Here is a 23,693-nt window from a genome sequence, read left to right as displayed (position 1 = left end):
TTCTCTAGTCATTATCATCCGTTCAGCTACTAGAGGCAGGTTCATAGTAGGAAGAGAGTTGAGTTTAACTAGCTGATTTTTTTTTTTTTGTCACATTGATTTGAAAAAGAGAGAAAAAGTCCTTCATGGTGAGTGTATATGTGAAGAAGAGATTACAATGATGAATAACGGACCCTAAATTCAGTAAGTGGGGAAATGTGAACATGAGTGGGACAACAGAAAAATGTGTAGAGGTCAAGAAAATTTTGTTGATGAAGTGTACGGTTTATCGGAGACTTTTCATCACAAAGATTCTTGAAGGCTTCCCCATACCCTACTGATACATTGCTCTTGCGATGGTAGAATCTGAAACATCTTTTCAATCTCTTTTATGATAATCTGTCTAGTCAGGTTTGCACCTTTCCTTGGGTCAGTCTTGCTAATTTACAGTTTTCTGGGAAATTATCTACTCCTTTAGGTTTTTTAAATTTTTACCTAAATTTTCACCCAAATTTTCTTATAGTTCTTCCAAATTCCTAGTAATTATAGTTATGTCTTTTCCCATGTCTTTAAATAGAGATCTATCTGAACTCTTTCAGAGAATTGTTTGCACACTTTGGAGCACAGCTGATTGAGTGGAAAAATCCCATGGTGACCACCTGATATGTAAATAGTCTAACTAGGACTGATTTAATTTCTTTTGATAACTCTTGTCCCCACTTTTACTGAAATAGAATGACTAAGTGCTATCATCATTTTAGAAACTTTTTTGGTCATGTGATACTCTTCATTATAGTTCAACACATATTAGGAAAAAATGGAAATTAATTATTTTGTTGTTTGTTAAAGAGTGGATTAAGGGCTGCATATATTTTGATAACCGCACTTTATCAGGTGTATGAAGGTACAAAATTGAAGTGGTATTGTTACTTAAGAAATCATTCTAAATAGAATCAATGTGATTGTCAGTGGCGTTTTCTTCTCTTAAAAAAAATAGGGCCAGGGCTTCCCTGGTGGCGCAGTGGTTGGGAGTCCGCCTGCCAGTGCAGGGGACACTGGTTTGTGCCCTGGTCCGGGAGGATCCCACGTGCCGCGGAGCGGCTGGGCCCGTGAGCCGTGGCCGCTGAGCCTGCGCATCCGGATCCTGTGCTCCGCAGCGGGAGAGGCCACAGCAGTGAGAGGCCCACGTACCGCAAAAAAAAAAAACCTCTAAAAAAAAAATAGGGCCAAACTGTACATGGCAGATTGGTCTTTCCTGCTAGATTCCTTTGCCCTAGGCCCTTTGCTTCTGTCAGGAAGTTGTCCTTCAGAGTGAAAGATGCTTTTGCTGGTTGCAGGCATATTAATTATGCAATTCTGTATTTTGAGATGCAATTGCAAATATAACTAAACTATTGCCCTGAACATACAAGTCGTATTATCGCCTTAGAAAACCTGAACAGCTAATTCACATTTCTTCATTTGTGTCCATAGACTATTTCCTTTTGACATACTGAAACTGTGAGATGAAGCAGGCTTCCAGACTTGCAGAAGTGATCAGCTTGGGGGTCTCAAACTCCCTGATCCTTGGAGGAACAAGTGTATTGTCAAAATCCCCACATTTGCAAGAAAGTTATTTTTTTAGAGATGGCAACAGTTAAGAGTGTTTTAAACAAGTTAAAATTCGTTATATCTAACCACTGAATCATCCACTATAAACAACACAAGCTGATCTTATAGCTCAGTCAAGGCCACCACTGAGATGTGACCTTCAATGACCTCAGCGAAGTCTAGCATGGCTATTGATTAAAACATGCCAGCAAGAGTTTGTGCCTCATTGACCTGCTAAAGGTGCCCTTTAGAGAAAATGTTGACAAACACAGGAGAGAGCCTTGACCCTCACTTGCCACTCTGAATGGCTGCTGGGATTTGTAAGTTGATTTGCAGTAATGTACGTGGGCAACCGGGAAGCCATAGGGCCTGGAACTAGGAGAGGTGGTGTTCACCTTTCCCTCCAGCCCTGTGACTTTGCAGAAATTTCTAAAAGTGAAAACTGGTTCTCAGGGAATTTCTCAATTGAACCCCAGGTATTAGTAAAGACTAGATATAAACCATAAGTGTTAGGTGCACATTTTAAAATGATAATATAGGTTTATGTCAATTTTGTTTTTCACAGAACTCATAATCGGAAACTGAGGTTCTTTAGATGAGCACAACAGAAGATTTGTGAGGACAAATGATGTTACATTTACATTAGTATACATATTCCAAGTCTTCCATAAATGTCACCCTCCTTGAATATTTTTCATAGTACCTGAGATAGTTATATGTGTCCACAAATCAGTCCCAGATGTCACTTGTCACTGCTAAGGCCACCCATGGGACTGCAATCCCACTCAAATAGTGGTGTTGTGAGTACTGCAGGTATTCTAGTTTGTTCTGCCAAGTAACCGTGTGTATCTGTATAGACACACATAAAGTTTAAATGGAGAAAGAAGCTCCTGGAGACACAATTGTCCTGAGACAATTTTTTTCTTAGGGATTTTTGATGTTTTAAGCTTGTTTGAATGCCATCAGCGTAAATTGTTTGCTCAGTCTATTTCTTCATTCAATAACCCATTTACAGTATTTCTACATTAGCTATTGTTATTGGCTATGATCAGTAATAGTTCATTTCTGGCTATTGTGGAAACACAATAAATGAACCACACTTCACAAGTTTCTCTACATCATGTTTAAGGAAAATTGTTACACTTGTATATGGACATAATGATTTATCTTAACATATTAGAATGGAAAGTTTATTAATCTTTAGGAAAAGTAATTATATATATTTTAGTCTGGGGAAATAAAAGCACATAATTACTGCCAGGATTTTATCATCTCTTTAAATTATTGCACTAATCATAATAAATATTCATTGTGATTTTCATCAACTATCTAGCTACAATATTTTGATTTTCCTGTTTATTTTTGTGTCTTGAAGATACGAATCTCCTGGAGACTAGAAAGTTATTTAAATCTAGTGTAATGCTGATTGATAAGATAAAATGCCTTTAATTTCTTATCCATAGTAACAGTTGTTGATTGAATAACAGGTAAATAAATGAATGAACATGTATGAATGATTAGAAATTTACTACATTTTTCTAAGATGAATGTTCTTTCTGCACTAATTTATATACAGTACAATCATTCAGTTCTAAATTTAATGCCTTATTTATATTCCAAGATTCCTATTGATTTTCCTCTGTGTCACATTATATTTACACCCTGTCATCAGCTTTACTCTTTGAAAATACAACGTTATGTAACATATTGAAACATATTTTCTTTTATAAGGAAAAAATAAGGAGATATCAACAGACTGAAAAGATGTTTTCAGAGGCATAGATTCTTCAGGAAGATACTGGCGTTCATAAGATCTCAAGGTTAGCATACATTATTATTTTCATGCTTTTACAGATCTGAGATATAACTGTGTCACTGCTCCGTGTTGTTATTGCTAATGTGTAATTGGATAATAAGGAAAAATGCTCTTATATAAAATATATATTTTTTAAAAGATCTTTTCAAAATTTTTAGAAATTCATTTATACCAGAAATGTATTATTTCATTCAATTGGGATGGTTACAAGAAAATATTGTTTTAGTAGAGAATCCATTGGTTATTAAAATTTTCTTCTTTTTTTAAAGGGTAACACTGTTAGCATAAAAATAAATGTTAGGCATTCCTATAAAATTTTATTTTTGATTTCTTAAGGAATGTACACCTATTTAGCAAATTTTTTCTTTCTTTTGTATCTTTGGTTACAACATACACACATATATACATATAGTTTAGAAGGATAGCTGATCAGCAATCCTTCTAAAATTCTTAGAATCCCACTCCCCAGCTTTCCCAAGTACAGTGAAAGAAATTTTACTCTTGTCGGAAAATGTGACCTCAATAAAATGACAGTTGATATGAATGAACAAAAGGATATTTGAGAAACTTTTCTAAGTTGTTAGACTCATATGTCTAGAAAAGAAAAGCAAAATAAGCCTACTCTCATTAAACAGCTTTTTATAATAGTAAACAAATGTAAAATATTCATTTGGAAGTTTGAGTTACAACGTAGGTTAAAATGGCTCATTCAAATGGGATAGCTTGAGAAAGTGAATGATTTCTGACTTCTTTATATTGTGGGACCCAATATCAAATATTCATGATTTTAAATGAAATGTATTAATGATTCTTATTTATTTATTTTTATTTGTTTTGTGTGTTTATTTATTTATCTTTATTGACATAACATTGGTTTATAACATTATGTAAGATGCATGTGTATAACATTATGTAAGATGCATGTGTACATTATATTTCTGCTTCTGTGTACAACACAGCATGCTCACCATAAAAAATTTAGTTTCTGTCTGTTACCATAGAGTTGACCTTCCTTACCCATTCCCCACGCCTCCACCGCCTCCCAGCCCCTTCCTCTCTGGTAACCACTACTCTGTTCTCTGTAATGATCGTTTTATTTTTATTGCCTTGGTCAGGCTTGCCTTCAATATCTACTTGTTTTCCTCACTCATCCAAGGATATATTCATTCAAAATTTATTTAGGACTTACCATATGCAAGACAATGGCTGAGTGCTGCTTTGGTTGTTTCAAAATGAATAAGATATGGTTCTTGTTCTCGAGAATTGCCGAACCAATATGTTACTCGGAAATTAATTTTATTATTAACCCAAGCAACACATAATTAAAAAGACAGGCTAGATTTAAAAGGGCATGTAATGAATTCTAAAGCACAATGGGAATTATTTGGGGATTATTCATATTTTCACATTATGGCTTTTATTAGCCTACAATACTGAGAGTTAATACCAATGGGAATGATGCTCCGTTACAACCCACACTCAAATGACCTTTTATTAAAGTAGCTCTTCAAGTACACCACAAGTAAGTAATATGAGATTCTAAGAAAGAAAAGTCTCTTTTTTGCCACAACTGCAAATTTAATGTTGTAGAAAATAGTTATGCAAACACATGAAAAGAACAAAGGTGAGCATTGCCTACTTGGTTTTTCTTATTCCTGTACAGGCAACTTTATTAAGCTCACCAGAGAATTAAATCATTTCCCCAATGACCTAGAAAGGCAAGTAGATTTGCAATGCTTGTAATGTAGGTTTGAATGATATAAACCCCTAAGGAATCCATATGCAAATAGCTGGATAAGTAAAGAGATTTTCAGTGGAGTGGGAGTCCAAACTCTGTTGGAAATGGAATCGCATAGCACTCTGCTTCTCACAAAGAGCTTTTAGAAAGGTCTTATCTTAAGAAGTTAAAGCAAGTCAAGTAATTAAAAATAGTAAACATCTTTTTGAAAAGTCAGTGAAGACACCCCTTTCTTAATGATTCCATTGAAGTAGTTAAATTAATTTATATAAGAACTACAATCATTCAACAAATATTTATCAATTGCCTGCTATGTGCATGGGGGCAACAGCAGTGAATAAAATACACCAATATCCTTGCCTTAGTGGAAATTACATTCTAAAGGGTGGAAATATATAATCAATAAAAAACAAAGTTAATTATATGTTACATTAGATGGTGATGGTGCTATGGAGAAAAAGAAAACAGGTAAAGAACATAGAAAGTAAGGAGGGGTAGAATTTTTAAAGCGCCTAATAACCTAGTACTACATAATTTGTACAAAGGAGATAGATGTCACTTTACCCCACATCGTGCCAACTAAAAGCAAGTATAGTGAAATACAGCATCTGATGGTAAGTTTTCTAAATCATCATTTGCTAAGGTAAATATCACTTTAATGTACGTAAAATAACTAGTATGTATCTCAGTTTCGCTGGAAAGAAAAGACTTTTTAAAATGATAATACATTTACTACATGTACATGAAATACTGTCAAAGTGTTTGCAATAAAGAAATATACAGGGCTTCCCTGGTGGTGCAGTGGTTGGGAGTCCGCCTGCCGATGCAGGGGACACGGGTTTGTGCCCTGGTCCGGGAGGATCCCACGTGCCGCGGAGCGGCTGGGCCCGTGAGCCATGGCCGCTGAGCCTGCGCGTCCGGAGCCTGTGCTCCCCAGCGGGAGAGGCCACAGCAGTGAGAGGCCCGCCTACTGCAAAAAAAAAAAAAAAAAAAAAAAAGAAATATACAACTGAACGTGGATTCATCCATTCACTTACTAAAGGATAAAGACTATAACTATCCATCTGTGTATGGGGGAAAATCAATCCATTTTTTAGAATTGAATAAATATTATAAACCTAATAGTAAAAGATCTCTATGGCAATACATATAGATGATTCATGGTGCTAGAAGACTCTATATAATTTTTTTATTGTTCTATCATCAGTCTTATTATCATTTTAGGAGAGTACTGAGTACTGGGATTGAAGACAGAAGGAAATTATTTAAACACCACCTCATTCACGTAGAACACTAATTTTTAAAAAACATATGTGTTTCGTTGTACATTTGATTTATTAGAAGAAGTGTGGAGATTTGGAAATTAAAATAGATCAATCTATTTGTGATCTTCAACAAATGAGTCATCAGGTTTCTTTTGATGGTAATCTGGTTGGAATTTTTCTGTGAAACATTAGGTGCTGAGCACAAGATTCTGGAGTTGTTTACAGGCCAGATAACCCTGCCCATTTTTTGGAGTCTGCACTATAGATGAACTCATCACATAAATTGACATTATCTTAAAAGCCATTCAGTCTTGACTTTACTGGATAAAATTGAAAAGTTTAGCCAACTTGAAGTGCAGAAAAGTAGTTAAATCAGTTTTTTCGTTGTTAATAAGTCAATGTGAAAGGAATATCTAGCCATCCAAAAGAACAAAATTTAGATTAAGAGGTTTCAAAACCTATTAAGTATTACAATTTCTTTAATCTTCCAAAAGACAGGTATTATAAATAGTATTATCATCTAAAGGAAATAAATGGCCAGTATTGAAGTAGTAAAAGAAGTACAAAGTAAAGGTCACGATTGTTTAGAAGACTATCTTAATTAAACCAAGGCAGTGGGTATATATAACATGCTGTATTGTAGACAGAAGAGATGGTCAGCTCTGTGAAGCTGACCAAATAGGGGCAACCAGCACAACAGTATTGTCTGTTTTGGGAAAACCCAAAGAAAAGAAAAAATAAGAGTTGCAGAGGACTAGTGGAAGATTATGGGAAAAACAAAGACTTCTTATTAATGTCACTGTGTCAGAGATAGATTCCTCCCAAACCAACATTAATCTTTGTTAGATTTATCTAGAGACTTTGAAAGAAAGAACTAGAAACACTTGTTTAAGGGTAACTAAAACATGACTTTTCAAAAGCAAGTAGAAAATAGCAAATGCTTTCCCTTAAATTTGCTCGCTTTCATCTTCCGTATATGTGCTTTACAAAAGTTAAACCCAGGAATATTTTGCAGATTTGTACCACAAATCCAGTTCCCCATGGACTCTTCCAAATGACTCTTGCATCCTGTCACAAACCACCACACACAAATGTACATCTGTGAATCTCACATCACCTGGCATGCCCATGTTCTGGGTTGTTCCTCCCGCTCTACCTTTCTTCAGTGGTTCTCCAAATGACTTCCTACCATTCTCCTTTTCCATCATTCTTATAAATGATCTGTCTAATCCAGGTTTCTCAACCTCAGCACTACTGACACTTTGATGGCATAATTTTTTGTTGAGGGGGCTGTCCTGTGCACTGTAGGATGTTTAGCAGCCTCCCGGGCAGTAGTCGCCAGTAGTACTCCACCCCACAAGTTGTGAAAACCAAAAAGGTCTCCAGACATTGCCCAATGTCCCTTTGTCTCATCCCCAGATGAGAACCACTGATCAAATCCTAACCGTCACAACCTCAATAAGCATCCACTCCATATCAACAACCTCCCAACCACCTACAGCATCTTGTTCTCCACTAAAACTCAACTGAGACCCTTTAAATTCCAGCCCCCTTTGTTAAAGTGAAACTCACTTCTGACCATCTGTATTTGTTTTTAGTTCCCTTTTATTTGCTTATACCTGGCCTTGTATCTAAAATGTGTCTAACGGAATGAGTGAGAAAATTAGGGAAAAGGAAAAATAAGGTAAAAACATAAGATTGTCAGGAGTTGCAAATGAATAAACCCTTTTCCTCTCACTTTTTTTTTCTTGAATTCATGGATACTTCCATGTCCCCCAAGTCTTACTTGGAATTCGGCTTGGACACCAGCAGCTCACCCTCCACATTTCTTAGTCTGTCCGTTTTACAGTGTACATGCAAACCTGAATCCATAGGGGAAATCTCTTTTCTTACATACAGGCACATGAGTGCTACAGGAGCAAATTATACCACTCTGCAGATAGATGGTTTTCTAATCTGAGTCAGCCCCTCAGTAGCATTCGCTAATCCTTTCACTCTGACTGTGGTCAGCCACCATTTCAAAACCATATCACCCCACACAAGCCATACAATCTCTCCCCTTCACTCTCAGTGCACCTGCTGTTTTGACAAGAAAATTAAGGTCATTTTGCGGAAACTACTTGTGCATCCTTGCAATTCCCTCTAGCACCAAACAGCAACATCAATCACCATTCTTTCTTTCCTCCAATCTTAAGGGATCAGGAGTCCTTCCTGCTATTCAAGGCAAAGCGTGGATTTGATTTTATTCCCTATCACTGATGCTGAGGCTTTTGCCATTAATTTCCCTTATGTCCTTTATCTTCAACTTTTTCTTCTTTGCTGGCCCTTTTTCTTCAACCTGTATATGCTCTTCAAACTTCTATCCAAAAAATAAATCAACAAACAGAAGCAAGCTGACCTCTCCCATCACTAGATTTCTCTTGCTGCTACCATCCAATTTCTCTACTCCCCAGCTCATTCAAACTCTCCATAGCTGCGGTTATCTCCAACCTCCAAGGTTCAGCCACTCCTCAGCACAGTAAGATCTGATTTCTAACCCCATTTAACAGAGCATGCTCTCTCTAAAGTCTCAGACGACCTGCAGCCCTTATCTTGACTGGTTCTCTCAGGGGTATTTGACACTGTTAACTTCATTTTTCTTCTTTCACTCCCTGGGCTGCTGTGACACCCCTCCCTCTTGGTTTGCCTCATACCTTGGAGACGCTTTTATAAAGTCCCCTTTCACAGGCTCTTCTTTCTCTGTTCTTTCACAAAGTCAGGAATCACAACTCAAATACCAATAGGCAGCCATAGGTAATATAAATGAGCGAAATCAGCTGACTGAAAGCAATAAACACTGCCGGGGCCAAACAACTTGCCCACGAAAGGCCTTGATATTTCACTCGTGCTCACATGATAGTGCTCCCTAGAGACCCACCCTCAGCTTACTGCTCATCCACCCTCCTGGCTCTCCCTGATCAAGCAAAGCCACTCTTAAGACTGTGAATGGCATAGATGGCAGTGACTCCAACCCTGTTCTTTGATTAAACTACAGAATTGCACATCACACACACATGTCTACAGGATAGCAGTGCCTAGTAGGGACAGACACAAAACCAAATCATCAGAGCAATGGAAATACAAAGTCCAAAAACAGACACGATATACATGTGATCATAACATGCAACAAAGAAATAATCATCAGTCAATGGGGGAGGCCTTCCAATGAAAGGCTGTTAACAACCCCAAGTACACATAATTAATTCGTGTCTGATAAAGAAGGCACTTTGAATGGGGAGAAGCAGGGAAGGACAATGGCTTACTTAGAAGAAGGTACTAGAACAATTCTTTAACTACGTGGGGAAAGATAAGGTGAGATCTATACATCATACTATACTGAAGTAAACTGCGGATAGATTTAAAATATTTTAAAAGATTTAAAATTACTTTAAATATTTTCAAATGTTTAAATTATTATTGAACATTCAGTAAATTCAGTAGCTCACAGGTATTTATGTGGCTTGGGTTTAGGAAAGCACTTAAGCAATGCAAGAAAGCAAAAGAAAAATGATTTATTCATTTTTATATTTACAAACAATAAAATTTACTCTTCTTGGTGTACAGTTTCATGAGATTTGACAATTGCACAGAGTCATGTACTTCACCACAATCAAGATACAGAACAGAGCTTCTCTGGTGGCGCAGTGGTTGAGAGTCCGCCTGCCGATGCAGGGGACATGGGTTCGTGCCCCGGTCCGGGAAGATCCCATATGCCGCAGAGCGGCTGGGCCCGTGAGCCATGGCTGCTGAGCCTGCGCGTCCAGAGCCTGTGCTCCGCAATGGGAGAGGCCACAACAGTGAGAGGCCCGCGTACCGCAAAAAAAAAAAAAAGAAAAAAGATACAGAACAGTTTCATCACCCCCAAAATTCCCTTGAGGTGCCCCTTGTTGGCCCCTGCCCATCCTAATCCCTGGCAACTGATCTGTATAGGTCACTATAGTTTTGCCTTTTCCAGAATGTCATATCAGTGGAAACATACAGAACGTAATCTTTTGCATCCGGCCTCTTTCCCTTAATTAAAATGCATTTGAGATAGATTTATGTTGTTGCATATTTCAATAGTTTCTTCCTTATTATTACTAAGTAGTATTCCATTGTATAGATGTATCACAGTTTGTTTATCCATTAAAGGACATTTGGGTTGTTTAGATTTTGATGTTTTGAATAAAGCTGCTATAAGGATCCAAGTAGAATTTTTTGTGAGAAGCTAAGTTTTCGTTTATCATGGGTAACTGCTTTGGTGGGATTGTGTGTCACATGTTAAGTTTATAACTTTCTAAGACACTACAAAAATGTATTCCAAAATGGCTTATATCATCTTGCATTTCCATCAGTAATGTATGAACATTCACACTGCTCCACACATTTACCAGTATTTGGTATTGCCAGTTTTTTTTTTAATTAATTAATTAATTAATTTATTTTTGGCTGTGTTGGGTTTTCGTTTCTGTGCGAGGGCTTTCTCTAGTTGCGGCAAGTGGGGCCACTCTTCATCGCGGTGCATGGGCCTCTCACTGTCGCGGCCTCTCTTGTTGCGGAGCACAGGCTCCAGACACGCCCGCTCAGCAGTTGTGGCTCACGGGCCCAGTTGCTCCATGGCATGTGGGATCTTCCCAGACCAGGAGTTGAACCCGTGTCCCCTGCATTGGCAGGCAGATTCTCAACCACTGCACCACCAGGGAAGCCTTCCAGTTTTTTAATTTATTTTATTCTAGCCATTCTAATTGTTGTGGTTTTTAATTTGTGTGTCCTTAATAAATAATAATATTGAGCATTTTTACTTGTGCTTATTCACCATCTATATACATATATACTTTTGTGAAGTGTTTGTTCAAATATTTTGTCCAATTTTTTTAAAAGTCTTAATTATTTAGAGCAGTTTTAGGTTCACAGCAAAATTGAGAGGAAGGTACAGAGATTTTCCATATATTCCCCACCCCATACACATGCATAGCTTCCCCCATTATCAACATCCTTCACCAGAGTGGTAGCTTTGTTATACCTGATGAACCTACATTGACACATCGCCCAAAGTCCATGGTTTACATTAGGTTTCATTCTTGGTGTTGTACATTGTATGGGTTTGGGTAAATGTATAACGACATGTATCCATCACTGTAGTATAATACAAAATACTTTCACTACCCTCTGAGTCCTTTGTGCCCCACCTACTTATCTTTCCTTCCCACCCTCAATCCCTGGCAACCACTGATTTTTTACTGTCTGCATAGTTTTTGCCTTTTCCAGAATGTCATATACTTGGAAGAGTATAGTACATAGCCTTCTCAGGTTGTCTTCTTTCACTTGATAATATGCATTTACGTTTCCTCCCTGTCTTTTTGTGGCTGAAAAGCCACATTTATTTTTATCACTAAAAAATATTCCATTGTCTGGATGTACCACACTTTTTTATCCATTCACCTACTAAAGGATATCTAAGTTTTGGTAATTATGAATAAAGTTCCTAGAAACATTCACTTGCAGATTTTTTCATGGACATAAGTTTCCAACCCCTTTGGATAAATAATTGTTAAGTCATATGGTAAGAGTATGTTTAGTTTTGTAAGAAACTGCCAAACTGTCTTCTGAAGTGCCTGTACCATTCTGCATTCCCAGTAGCAATGAAGAGTTCCTATTGCTCCACATCCTTGCCAGCATTTGGTATTGTCAGTGTTTTGGATTTTGGCCATTCTAATAGGTGTATAGTGGTATCTCATTTTTAAAATTTGCATTTTCCTGATGATATATGATGTGGAACATCTTTTCATATGCCATTTGCCATCTGTATATCTTTGGTGAGGTGTCTGTTCAGGTCTTTGCCCCATTTTTTAATCTTTTTTTTCTTATTGTTGAGTTTTAAGAGTTCTTTGTATATATATATATTTTTTTGCCTAATTTTTTTTATTGAGTTGTTTTTATTGTTTAGTTTTGAGAGTTCTTTATAAATATTCTGGATAAAAATCCTTTGGGAGATGTGGAATTTGCAAATATTTTCTCCTTTGTGGCTCGTTTTTTGTATTCTTGACTTTTTTCTTTTACAGAGTAAGAGTTTTTAACTTTGATGAAGTCACATTTATGAATTTTTTTCTTTTATGAATTCGGATTTTGGTGTTGTATCTAAGAGCTCTTTGCCTATCCCAAGGTCATAAAGATTTCATCTATTTTTCTTCTAAATATTTTATAATGCCATTTTTACATTTAGGTATATGATCAATTTTGAGTAAATTTTTGTATAAGGTAAGAGACTGAGGTTCAGTGTTTTGCATACAGACATCCAACTGTTTCCTCACTATTTTTCTTGAAGACTCTCTCTTCTCCTTTAAATTGCCTCTGCACTTTTGTCAAAAATCAATCATATTTGTGTGGATCTATTTCTGGCCTCTCTATTTTGTCCCACTGATGTATGTATTTGTAATTTTTCCCATTATCACAGTCTTGATTCCTGTAGCTCTGTAGTAAGTCTTGAGATCAGATAGTGTGTGCCCTCTTCTTTTTCAAAATTGCTTTGTCCTATGCATTTTAAAATCAGCTTGTCAATATCTAAAAAAAACCCAATTCTTCTGGGGTTTTGATTGGAAATCATTGACATATATTTTTAAATGCTCCAAATTAAACTTAAATTAAAAAATCTTGAAAAATATTCACTGTATATATAAGATACAAACAGTCAATATTATTAAAATATGGAGAATTGTTAGATATCATTAAGAAAATATAAACTTCATTAAGGTAATTAGCAAGGCCTTGTGGGAACTTTTTACAAAAGGTGTTCTGGTCAGCTCTAAATTTAAAAAATAACATTAAAATAACAAGTAATCAAAAACATTTGATGTGTAATGGTCATAAAAACAAAAACTTTGGGAAATAATGTAGCATACTGACAGAGAGCATCATTTTAAGGTCAGACTGAACTTTGAGTTCATTTTTTACTTATCTGTGAGGATTTAAGCAAACTTTCTAATGTTCAGATACTCTATCAATTAAGTAGAAGAAGATAAAGTCTGGTACATTGTAAACACAAAAGTGGATTATTATTGGTGAAGATGTGGAGAAATGAACTGTATCATACTGCAAAGGTGGACAAGTAAATTGTTTCAACTTTTCTCAAAGACCATTTGTCATTATGTGTCAAATAATCGTACTCCTTACATATTCTTAGGAACTCCAAATATTTACAAACCTTAATGAAACAATCAATTATGAACACAAAACTATGTATACAAAGATGTTTATTAAGATAATATTTAGGGACATCCCTGGCGGTCCAGTGGTGAAGACTTTGCCTTCCAGTGCAGGGGGTGCAGGTTCAGTCCTAGTCAGGGAGCTAAGATCCCACATGCCTTGTGGCCAAAAAACCAAAACAAAAATCAGAAGCAATATTGTAACAAATTTAATAAAGACTTTAAAAATGGTCCACATCAAAAAAATCCTTAAATATAATATTTAAAATAATGAAAATGGGAAACATCCACATGTCTGAAAATAATGAAGTAATTAAATAAATTATTAAATATCCATGTAAATATCCTGAGATGGTTAAAATAAAGGTGTTCCACAGCATGTTTTATTATTATTGGTGACATCTGAAATATACCAATAAGTGAAAAAGTAGGCTATAAAACAGCTTTTACAGTATGATGTCATTTATGCTCTTAAATGATGTATATGCATGTAAGAAAGGATGATTATATAAATGCATATGTGTATGGGTGTATGCACATATATACACGTACGTATAATAGAAGTGATTAGGTCTGTGTGGTTGGGTGTAAATTTAATTAATTGCTTTTTTGGTGTTTTTCAGTAGTCTCCAAATTTCCTGAAAATACATCTTATTATTACAAAAAAAGATAATTTAAAATATGGAATATGAAGGGATAGGAAATTATAAACTACATAAAAAATAAATAGCCAACTACTTAAAACATTATTTATTTCATAGATGACAGTGAAGGGTGATTAGCCTTATTATTTAAGGAAATTCACAAATTAATATGAACATCAATAGGACTCCAATAGAAAAATGGGCTAAAATAATAGAACAACATGCATAAAAATGAAATATAAGCAGCTGATAAACGTACAAAAAACTTCATCTTTAACAGTACTCAAAGAAATGGGAATAAAGTGTTATAATTTTATGTCTATCAAACCAGCACAGATTTTTTTATTGCATATCTGTTTCACTGACATATACTGTTGACAGAAATACATTAGTAGCAAAATATGTTAAGCTTTCATATGCTTATGCTTTCTTAAGCAATAAATTTCCAGACAAAAGCAAATATATCATAGAATTACATATAATTGTTTGAATCATTGAAAATAATAAGCGTGTTCTATAATAGGAGAATTGTTTTAAAAATTGTGGTACATCCAGAAGATATAATGTGACACATCCACTGAAATTTCATTTACAAGAAATTTTAATGACAAGAAAAATACTCATCATATGTTAGATGAGAAAAATAGACATGAAAAAGTGGAGAAAATATAAATTAAATATATAAAAGGGGCATTAAAGTAAACCAAAGACAGAGAAATTAAATAAAATATTTTAAATTATTGTATAATAAGGTAAATATTATAAATAGCATTTGAAAACAGATTTTTTTTAAAAAGTAGAATGGGAAGTGATTTGTATTTTTAATTTCTAAATGTTCATAGTGTTTTTTTCTATTGAGGTATATAGTTGATGTACAATACTATATAAGTTTCAGGAGTACAACATAGTCATTCACAATTTTTAAAGGTTATTTTCCAATTTTAGTCATTATAAAATGTTGGTTATATTCCCTGTACAATATATCCTTGTAGCTTATTTATTTTATGCATAATATATCTATTAATCCCCTACCCCTATATTGCCCTTCCCTCCTTCCCTCTCCCCACTGGTAACCACTAGTCTGCTCTCTATATCTGTGAGTCTATTTCTTTTTTGTTATATTCACTAGTTTTTTTATTTTTTAGATTTTACATATAAGTAATATCTGTCTGATTTATTTCATCTAGCAAATGCCCTCCAAGTCCATCCATGTTGTTGTGAATGGCAAAATTTCATTCTTTTTTATGGCTGAAGTAGTATTCCATTGTATACCACATCTTTATACATTCATCTGTTGATGGACACTAAATGTTCATAATTTTCATGTAAATCTTAATTTTAAAATATTTGTTTATCTCCTCTATGTCTCAAACTTTTTCCTGCTACTGTGTTGACCATCTCATTTAAAAATAGCCAGTCATGTAAGTCAGGAAGCTTCTCACTCATCAGTCATTTCCAGAAAACCACAACCAAATTTTACTAAGTCTTTTCTTCATGCTACTTCTCATCCCCTCCTGAGAGCTGCACTGTCACTACCACCGCTTTAATTCTGCTGCTCTTCATCTCTCAGCTGGATAAAGTGATAGCCTGTTGATGAGTTTCTCTGATTCCTCTTGTGTCCCTTCAAATCCATTCTCAATACAGCTCCCCGGAGGCTCAATCTAAAACAAATGTCTGACCATGACCTTCATTCACCCTCCTGCATTTCTTCAGCAATGTCCCATACATTGATAAGATCCAAGCCACTTGTCTCAAGTACCTGCTTTTTGCATTCTTCTTCAGCATCTTCGCTCACCGTGCTCAACCTTGATTCTACATTTCATCATCCTGAACTCTTATACTCACCCCCTTGGTTCCATACCTTTGTGCCTTGACATAGATGCTTATTCTGGTTGGAATGCTGTTCTGTTCATCCTCTCCTCTCTTTTTGTTGCTTCACTAATTCCTCTTTATACTGAAAGGATTAGATCTAGTGACTCCTCAAGCAGAAAAGTTTTTTTCAGAGCTTTTTCCATGTTCTAGCTCCTTATGTTTACTATCAGATTATTAACAGCTTTTTTTCCCAAATTATCTATTTATGTGTTATCCTCCCCTCAAGACCAGTGAGCTCCAAAGTATAACCTATGGGGTGAACAAGAAGATCTTTTGAGAAGCAAAGTAAAAATATTAGTATCTCTATTTCTGTTTGTTCCTCATTTCTAATTTCTATGTTTAAGTATTCATACAATTGAGATTATATATTTGTACAATAATACATTATATTATATATAAATGCATATACATACATATATAGGATTGCAGTGAATGCAGAAACTTTTTTTTGCTGGTAGGAATGTATGGTTTACCATGCTTGAAGACCATTGCTCTGAAGTTTTGCAAGGGCAAGGAATATGCCTTTTTATCCATATCCTTTTTATCCATATAGGGACTCTCTGTTGAACTTAACTGAAAGTAAAATTTTAACAAACTCTTATCCACATTTATGAAGTTGGTTGTGAAGTGATTAAAAATTTAGATTAAGGTGGAAAATCCTCTCTCTCTTGTTTACTAAACTTGATGTGTATGAGAGTTAGAGGGAATTTGAGAGAGAAAAATAGAAAGCAATAGAGAAAAAAATTCATATTAAAGTAACTTTCATTATTGCAAATGGTTTTAAATCATGAGGAAATGAAGTTTTAACATGCATGCTTATAGTTTCCCAAAGGTACTTAAAATGCAACATTGTCTTAGACAAAAAGATCTATGAGGATTTATAAAAGGGAGCATAACTTTTCAAAGCTAATGAAATTTTGAGGATAGAGTGTGTTTGTGTATCCCAATTCTACAAGCTCAGAACTTGAAAGTCCTTTAAAAATTCCCTTTTCAAGGAGTTGCCCAGTTTACATATGCACTGGGATATCTGCCAATCAGTATTAATACTAATTGATAAAAGGACCAGAAGTCTAAACCCGAGAGAAAATTCCATTCAAATGTTTGATTACCTTATAGTGAATGACTCTCCTAATTTTAATAAAATCATAGTTCTAGTTTTCTGTAATTCCAGACAAAGAATGTAGGGAAAATGTAAAGGAATGTCATCTTCCTGGTTTGTATAAGGACAAATGGTACACAAATGAATGAATAATAAAATATTTACAAGCTGCGTTTTGTTGTTTTTTTTTTTGCCGTACGCGGGCCTCTCACTGCTGTGGCCTCTCCCGCCGTGGAGCACAGGCTCCGGACGCACAGGCTCAGCGGCCATGGCTCACGGGCCCAGCCGCTCCGCGGCACGCGGGATCCTCCTGGACCGGGGCACGAACCCGCGTCCCCCGCATCGGCAGGCGGACGCTCAACCACTGCGCCACCAGGGAAGCCCACAAGCTGTGTTTTGGTGTTGCTTTCAGGGAAAATTTGAAAGTATATATCTAAATATAACATCAGATGTTGGAAAGGAATTTTTCTCTTCTAATTAGTTTTTAAAAGATCTTTATGAACATGATGAATAAGGAGGCCCTCTTGGATTTTTTTTTCTTACAAAATGTTATAACTTTGTGTTTTCCTGCCCCTGCTTCATTTTAAGTAGAGCTGATTCTAATTTAGTTGGTTTTTTAGGTTTTTAACATCAAGCCAAAAATAAACATCTAAAAATTTGTGTTACTCTTGGACAATTATGTCCCACTCTAAGGCATACATTTCCTGAAACTGTTATTTTTATCTCACTCATGATTACCTGTAAGAATCAAAAGAAATGAATATATGGTATGCGGTATTTCTCACATGGCTTCATATATTAGAAAAAATTAAAACTAACAGATGGAACCTATTTCAGAACACCTAAAAAAATCCCTTAGTTTTAAAGTTCTTTAGTCTCCAAAATGATTTTTCAGAACAGGATAATATGGTATATCTTGAAGACAAACATTTAGGGAATTTTCTTCAACACAGGTTTGATTTCCAGTTGTCAACATCATATAACTAGTTTCTTTTACAGCCAGCAGAGATGGTAGCTTCAGCCTTTCTGTTAAATATAAATGGGAAGTGTTGGAAGAATGGCTGCAATTTTATGCTTAATTTTATCTCTAGGTGTTCTACTTTCTAGATTTCTAAAGCAATAAATACAGCATAAGTAACAGTCAGAAACACAAAAGTATAATTATAATGACATGAGTGTTTCCAAACTCTCCTTTTAATCAGCATCACCCTCATGTGAGACTGATTGGGAAACTCATTCTGCTTTGAAATCTACTTTTTGATTCATCCCGTAACAATGCGAATCCCTTATTTAGCCACGTCTACTTGAAAATCAGTAAGGTTAAAGGGCATAACAAAGTGCTAACAGAGGCCAAGCTGCCTCATGCTCACATTATGTGCTCTATGTTGAAACTTCCAGAGGTTTATTGATGCAGTGGGACTAGAAAAATGAGAGCAGAACCAATTTTCTCCCTGGCCTTCACCCTTTCCCACAGACCACAAGATAACCACCATTATCAAAAGGAAACTAAAATTTTCCTCTTCTGTTTTTTGTCAAACTAAAATAATGGGATTTCTTTTTTCTTCTCAAGGATGTTTCACTAGGTCAAATATAAATCTTAGCAGAATATTGCTTATGTTCAGAACAAGTAGTGTATTTCCTTTTCTTTCCCTCTATTACTGATATATGAATAATGAGTATTAAAATGAACATAATGTAAATGTGAAAGCTTTACACCAAGCTGACAAGAATTTTTAAATTGTATTTATGAATGGGCAAAATATGACTATGTTTTTTATTGTTTTCAACGTGTCTATTATGAAGATTTATGTTGATGAAGTCAATACCACATAAAATGAATCCTAGATCTAGGAGACAATTAATTCTCATAACTGTAAAACTTGAAAAAAAAATGTAAAGAAAGAAAATACAGTAAAAATAATGTGTGGTGAAATGATCTTATCACAAATTGTACTGGTTTCTTTAGTAAAGAACTATCTACGCTTTAAAAGTAAAGAATTAAAACAAACATATTCCATTAAGACAGGGCTGAAAACTGGCAGCCTGAAAACTGAAGATATATATTTTCTGGCTATCAGAGTTGGCTTTTTAAAACATTAAATTTGCTGAATTTCCACTACTTTCCATTTTCTTATTCTGTGCTATTTCACATATTTTGTTATCTCTCTGGCCCTGAAGTCATTTGGGTTTGTAACCCCAGCTTTAAAAAATTGTTTTTGCATGATTTAAAAAACAGTAGCAAGTGTGCAGAACAGATTCTCTTATTTACTATCAGTAGACATGTAAATTCTTTACAGTGTTTTCTGAGGGTATTAGGTAATATTTACTAAAACATTAATTCCTTTGAATCTTCTATCTCACTGAAGTTATTCTCCAGAAACACTCATATCGGTGCGTAAAAGATGTTCACTGATAAATTGATGAAGAGTGAAAAATAGGAAACCTTCCAAATACCTGTCAGTAATGTATTGGTTTAATAAATTATAGTAAATACATAATGGAATATTATATAGCTCTTTAATAAAAGAATGAGGTAGTTCTAATGCACGGGATATGGAAATATATCAAGTAAATATTATTAAGTAAAAAAAGAAAGTGGCAAAATATTTTTGTGTTTGTGTGAATAATTATCTCATATTATTAAAATGATAATACATGACTATATTGCTAATGTATGCCAAACTGGTAATTGTAGCTCTCTTTTATGGGGTGGGATCATGATGGGTTTCTTATATATTAAACCCATACTCCTGTAACATTTAAATAATTAGAGCAAGCATACAAGACATATAATAAAAAGCTAAACGATAGACATCCAAAACACTGCAATTTTCTATAAAAAAATTATCAGTTAAGAAACAATTTTCCTGCGCTTCCCTGGTGGCGCAGTGGTTAAGAATCCGCCTACCAATGCAGGGGACATGGGTTCGAGCCCTGGTCTGGGAGGATCCCGCATGCCGCGGAGCAGCTAAGCCCGTGTGCCACAACTACTGAGCCTGCGCTCTAGAGCCCAGGAGCCACAACTACTGAGTCTGTGTGCCCCAACTACTGAGGCCTGCGTGCCTAGAGCTCGTGCTCCACAACAAGAGGGGCCACCAAGATAAGAAGCCCATGCACTGCAACGAAGACCCAACTCAGCCAAGGATAAATAAGTAAATTAAAAAAAAAAAAAGAAACAATTTTCCTATATTTATACCTTAGGCATAGCTTAAGAACAGTGGTATATATATGGTCCAGATTGTAAACATTCATTTGATTATGTTTACAAGATTTTTGTTGCTTTTTTTCTTATTTAAATGAATAAAATGCATTGTTAGAGGTATAGATAAAATTGTTAAAATCTAACTCATTCTTAGGGAGAAGAAAAACAAATATTTTGGTACATATTTCTCATAGACTTAAGAAGAGAAGCATATGTGGAGCTTCATGAAAACTTTTATGCTGTGGACCAGGTCTATTCTCAATGCGTTAGATATTTCTTCTTTGACTCACATTTTAAAATTCTATAATAACCTGTTTTGGAAGGAAAGAAAAAGCGTATTCCTCCTGCTGTTGAGATGAAAAATTTGTCATCTCTGTCTTAATCATGAACTAGGCAGTGGGTTACAAAATAAACTTGGCGAAATTTAGATGACCTGTCCTTGTAGACCATTTGGTCTACAAATGGACAGATGATATACAAGATGACCTTCTTGTTATCAAGGATAGGGTCAAGAATGAGGCAAGCTTGCATGCAGAAGAAGGAATTTGTGTGCTAGCCTTGGAAAATTTTATGTCTGATCTGATCACAATGACAGGTTTATTGCCAAGATGAGAGGGAATTAAAACCTGGCTGGCCTAAGGGGAACTTGAGAATAAAGAGAGGATCGCAGTTTGGAAAATGAGATCATGGCTTGGACTATTGTCATCATTATCAATAGCAAACATATACTGAGAAGCCACTAGATGAAAGGCATTGAATTACGTGTGGTGAGGCTGTCGTTATAAAACCCACAGGAGAAGCTGACAGAATGATATATATTTACACAGTTGATTTAATGGTATAGTTAGTCATTCTTGACATCACCAGAATTGGTAACATTCGAAAGTTTCTGTTTCCCATGAAACTATGACTCTTCTCCTTATAAAAATGCACACAGAAGTTTACATGTGAAATCAGAGGTTCATTCATTCACAGATCCCTGATTTTCTTTCAAAAAGATTTTCTTAGGTTAACACTAAAGATGGAAAAGACAATCTGGTTTTGAACTCCAGGGTAATGTGCACATTTGTGAACCAATAATATGCTCTCAAAATTCATTTTAATTAGATATGCCGACACAAACTTTCTGTGCATTTGTCAGTTTAAATATAAAGTGTCGAATATTCTGGTTGCTTGACAAACAGTAGTAGTTTTGTTGTTGTTATTGTTTTAAAGTTAGTCCAGGACGTGCAGACTCAAAGTTTTAAAATGTAGATTCATTTGACCTCAGATTTCTCTTGTTTATTTATTATTGATCATGATTAAACAGATTTCTTCAAAGTGAATCTGGGCATGCTATTTACTTCTTCCCTAAGAATGAACTGACTAAGGTTTCCTCAACGTCTCCATAAATTTCAGCTGACTACGATTTCACATGATTCCCGCCATCAATGAACATGTCAATATCCAATGATCACATAAAAACCATGCTTTGTCATTTAAAGTATTGGTTTTGTCAGGTGTCGAATAGATAATAACTGTCTTTAAGGCTATATTATTCTGGGTGTTTACTGACCTCACCTTTACGAAATTACTCAGAATTTCTAGAGTGTGTGTTAAACATGTGTTAAACCCTTCAATGCAACACACTAAACAGAAATGTATATAAGATTGTGCTCTGCTTCTGCCACAGAGACACTGGCACAGACATAGATTCTGGTGGAATCTGCTCATTCTTCCAAAGGTGATATTTAGTCGTGATCCACTATAGGTAATTCTTTCCTGTGTGTCAGTCATAGGACACATTAAATGTTATATCACAGGAGAACAAGATTTTGAATTGTGTTTTCAATTAAGTAGATGAATAAATAATATGCATTAATATTAATCAATATGTATTAATTAAGATCTGCAAAGAGACCATATGTTGCACTGGATATAGCCATTGTTTCCATATTGTATCAGATGTATGGTAGTCTCCAAAGGGAAATTGAAAAAAGGATCTATAAAACAAACAATCAAGCAGGAAACTCTGCCTTCCCTTTCCTCTCTCTATCTCAGTGGGTTCCCCAAAAGAACTATCCACAGCAGTCCAGATTTCTACCCTTCACATCACTTTATTGTCTTTGTTGCCCCAAGACAGAAGATAAATCAATGTCTTCAAATGTCAGGAGACAAGGACGGTGGATAACAAACTCGACTGTTACTGACACATTCAGTGCCATGCTGCTTTTTCGTGTTTATGGCAAAGGGACAAAACAAGGGGGAAAGAAGCTACTTACTGAGCGCCAGTGGGTTTACCAGCCGTGACCTTGTGAATACTGAGCTTTTGGGATTTGTTGACCACATGGTAAAGATATTCAGAGACTGAACAACAGGGGACCCAAAGGCCCTTTACATCAGAAACCTCACCTTAAATTTTCTAAATGACAATATCCCTGGATCGTAGACATATAATGAATGATATTTATCTGCTCTTTCACAAAAATGTTATATGAGGAGTAGCTGAAAGAGTTTTTGTCATCAATGAATATCTTTTATCAGTATTATAAGTGTACATGTGAGAAAAAATTTATCACTAACTTTAAACTCATTTGTTATGAATTATTAGCAATTGTTCAGAATGTAACATCTCCTCTCAAAGAGCTCATATTTTTTTTTCACATTTCATTTATGGTAACTCAACGAAATATTATATTACTCACTCAGTATTTCCTTTTCTTTCTGTATCCTCTTAATGTTTCCTCACTTCTTTTGCTTGCTTTTCCTCTTCTCCATCCTCCCCTTTCTATTTTCTTCTCTTCTCATTGATCTTAGAGTTTCCTTCCCTCACCTTAATTAAATTTATGACCTAGAACTGCTGTTTGCCTTCCCTTTTTCTTTTTGATTTGTTCAGTTCAGGAAACATTTATTATCTACCACGTGCACAGGCACTGAGAATCCTAAGTGAAGAAGAAATAGCTTCTGCTTTGAGGAAACTATGGAGCTTTTTTCCCTTTGGCTCCTGAGGAAGGGTAAGAAAAACAAAACTAGATTGTTTGTGGTTAAAGGGGAAGACAAATCCAGCCTTTATCTTTAGCATCATTAGCAAGAACCAGCTCTGCTTCAACCGGATCCCTTAGCAGTTCAGTAGTGACTACAATTCCTTAAAGGGGCAAAATCTTTCATTCTACACTATAGGAATGTCTATAAGTACAAATACCCCTGAGAGAAACCTAGTTAATTAAGCTCTTCCTATTTGAGATTCCCATGGTGCACTGTTTAATTTATTTTATTATTATTATTATCA

Source organism: Delphinapterus leucas, chromosome 8, assembly GCF_059928025.1.
Source record: "Delphinapterus leucas isolate spDelLeu-1000000601 "Yukka" chromosome 8, BTC_Dleu_Yukka2, whole genome shotgun sequence".
Taxonomy (NCBI): domain Eukaryota; kingdom Metazoa; phylum Chordata; class Mammalia; order Artiodactyla; family Monodontidae; genus Delphinapterus; species Delphinapterus leucas.
This window is presented reverse-complemented; position numbering follows the sequence as displayed.